Below are 3,896 nucleotides of genomic sequence, written 5' to 3' on the forward strand. Positions count from 1 at the left end.
AAAAATCAAAAGTATCAAGTCGTGGATGATAGCCATAATTGGCAAAGAAAGGTGTTTGTTGCGTGGAAGAATGTACCGTATTATTATAAGCAAACTCTGCCAATGGCAGAAGGGTAGTCCAATCATCTTATTCGTAGTTGATAGTACACCTTAAATATTGCTCGAAGACTTGGTTTACGCTGTCGTGTTGTAACACGAGTATACAGTGAAAATAAAAAGAAAGGAGAATTTTATTAATATTCGGTTACCTCGAATATTGGGAGCATCGACCAACTCCAGTACAAATACTGAGTGGTTAGGTTCAGTGACTCCGTTACAGTCAGCCGGAGCATACTGAAATGCCCCGTTCGATTCCAATCACGGGAGTCAGCAGGAAGAGAAGGACCAATTCACACGACGGGTTCGAGGAGCCAATTAGATCCAATTTCGATAATCCAATCCGGGTCATCTTACCCAATATGAGACCTGTATTGGTGGGGCAACCCAATGCAGTCTAGTTACGGGAAATCCAGGTCTTACTATGGGTCTTAGCCAACCTGACGCGAGGACCAATTTGACCTAGTTACGGAAAATCCAGGTCTTACTACGGGTCTTAGCCAATCTGACGCGAGGACCAATTTGACCCAATTACAAGAACATCCAGATTACTACGGGCATCTTTTCCAATATAGGACCTGAATTGGTCGGGCGACTCAATGTGGTCCCGATTACGAGGTTCGATTCTGTTTCAGGCTGTCCTGTTCTTTGTGCCGTCTCAGGGAACGTTGTTTTCGGTAAATGGATTTCTTAAAGGTAAAAACAGAGGAGAAAGCTTGACGGCGAGAGCCAATTTCGGATCCAAGCTTGAGGTGGGAGCCAATTCCGGATCTAAGACGGAAGATTGAAGAAATTCAGAGGATAAGGTTAGGTGGGATATAGTTTTGGGGGGTGGTTTTTTTTTTTTTGAGGGAAATCGAAGGGGGAGCTAGTTTTCAAGCTTCTGCAAGGTTACCAGTTCGGTTTTCATTGGAGGTTTTTTGAAGATCAGGGGAATTAGAGAGAGGAGCTTCATGCTTCGGGTCGGGGAAGGAAAGACATAGAATTTGGATTTTTCTTCTTCGTAGAGTTTTGGGGAAGACTGAGGCAATTGCTGCTGAAGTCAGTGTTGTAATGGTGAATCAGGATTTTTAAATGAAGTGGGTTTGAATACTCTTGACTGTTTTGTGAAATCGAGTTACGTCTGTGATTGAAGGATTAAAAGGGTGTCTATAGGATTGAGTATGCGGAGTGAATGAAATTTATTGGGTTAATCTAACAAGACAGTCAGTGGATACAAGATCGTAAGTACAAAGCAGTATTGAAGGTTAACAGTTTGGGTTGTACGGGGTTCTCTGTAACGTCTAGAGACCTACCGGCTGGGGCAAAAAGGACTTCGACAAGCAGTCGAAGAGCACCCGTATAGATTTACGGTACATTGTTGCAGTCGTTTATATTCCAGCAGTCAAAAACTGATAGACTGCTTGACTATCGGCGAATCTCCATACTACCTTCTACAGCCAGACGCCCGGCGCGTTCTCGAGCAGGAAAGCACGTAATACGACATAAGTGGTGAACCCGACGTGAAAGCTTGAGGTAGAAGGTATTGGATTTCGGTTGATTTTATCTTTATTTTTATGGAAAACAAAAATAAAAATTTTGAAGGATTTTTGGGAGAAGTTTCTGGTGGGGAGTCTTCTAAAGGACAAGGTATGCACATGGATCCGTCTATTGCTAGTTTGTTTCAAGCCTTCTCATTGTCAATGCAGCAACAGCAAAGCAATGATCGAAAGGAAGCTTTGGCAACCAAAGCATTGCAAGCAGTGGTCAATAAAATTGATCAATTTGATGGGAGGAATATTTCAAGGTATTTAAGATGTTATGTTCGTGAAATGGAATTAAATCGGGTTTCTGAGAAGAAAATGGTTGCACTATTTGGACTTGCCACGATACCAGAGATTAGGGACCACATTACATCGATTACGGATCGTTGTGGGAATTCATGGGAGGATTTTTTACATGCATTGAAAGATGAATATTTCTTGGAAGATGCTGATCGCGTTACTAAGAAGCTGTTTCTGGGATGGATTGAACGGCCCAATAAGAATTTGCAAGCAACAGAGCTACTAAGGGAATTTGAGAGGCAGTACTCTCAATTATCGAAGGTAGAAAAATTGACATTGGAGCCGAACAAAGTTGATCTATTTCTTCAAGCTGCTGATGGAGAATTGCAAGAGAAATTAGAACCCCTTCTTGAAGACAAAGAAGAAGATGAAGGATTGACAACGAAGTGGAAGAACGTTGAAGATGTGGTGGGATTGCTTACAAAAAAAGAAAGGAGGAAGGATAGGAGTAATATTCCGAAAATAGTACAAGCACCCAAAGCTCCAGTACGTACAACACCACCGACAATGCCTACAGTTCAACCTTCGACATCCTTGTCAAAGAAAGCAGATATGGATATGGAAGAAATTATACGAGGAATGCGAGATCTTCAAATCAAATTGGCAAGACTTGAAGAGAATACTTCTATAAATAATTCGAAGAATGTTTCAAAACAAGGATATGTACAAAGATGCATTTGGTGTGATGATGCTTCACACACTAGAAAAGATTGCAATGAATTTAATAATATGATACGGCAGGGAATTATTTGCTGGAAAGATGGAAAGATAGCATTGAAAGATAGGGAGGATCTTCTTCAAACCAATTTTGGCAAGGGAGGAATGAGAGCATTGATTCAAGATTACTTAAAAGAGCATGAAACAGTAGTACGAGAAAGTGCAAGTTATGGTGCTAGAGTAGATGATGAAATTGGTGGAAGTACGGAAACTAGTGAGTTTTGGGCTTCTGCCGTTTCTACAATGCAAGAAGGGAAATTACCTCGAGAAGCGTTATTGAGAACTGCAGCTACAATACGAGGAAGAACAAGTTGGGAGGATCCCGTTGAGTCTCTTTCAGTTCATGCATATATTGCTAAGAGCCAACATGAAGCTTTGATGGAAGAAAAAAGACGAGGAAATTTTGATGATACTAGAGAAGGAAATTCTTTTAAGAGGTAAACTCGAGGAGACAAGGCTCGGGAGGCAGCTTCACAAGAATTGCCTGTAAAGGATACCTCAGCATCATTGGGAGAAAAAACAAAGGAGACAAAAGATAAAGGCAAATCAATTGCTTATAAGCTACTTTCTGACATTGAAGCGGCAACAAATTTGAAAGGGGTGTTGGAAGAACGTATATTAAACGCTAAGGTGGAATTCACATTGAAAGAAGTCTTGGGAATTGCAAAGAAGGAGTTTCATGATGTTATCATTGACAGCATTAAGCGAAAGAGGCAATTAATGAGCGAAACTGGAATGAGTCATGCTATTGATGCAAGAATATGTAGAGATGAAGAAGAGGTTGATATTGGTTACAAGCAACCAACAAATGAAAAGAATGGGTATAATCAGCGAGTACGTTTCGAAGATTCTAGTGACAAGGAAATGGAAACTTTCAGCCATTATACTCGAAAGCATTGGGCAAGGGCAACTACTGAGGTATTAGTGAAGGTAGGAGATATAGAAGAACCAATAGTTGCTTTGGTGGACCATGGTTCTGAAATAAATCTCATGTCTAAAGATCTTTATAAGAAGCAAAAATGGCCAATTGATATGGAACATGGATGGGCAATACGAGCAGCTAATAACACACGAGGCGAATTATATAGAGCTTGTCCAGATGTCAAAATTTGGATTGGGGATGTTGCGACGGAGCAACATTTCTTTGTTCAAGATACAACGTCTTATCCGTTGATTTTAGGACAACCTTATATCACAGCAACACGGATGGAAATAAAGGTACTTGACGATGGTTCTTCTTATGCAAGGGTACGGAGCGAA

The sequence above is a fragment of the Physcomitrium patens genome, chromosome 5 (genome assembly GCF_059467195.1).
Source record: "Physcomitrium patens ecotype Gransden chromosome 5, ASM5946719v1, whole genome shotgun sequence".
Lineage (NCBI taxonomy): Eukaryota > Viridiplantae > Streptophyta > Bryopsida > Funariales > Funariaceae > Physcomitrium > Physcomitrium patens.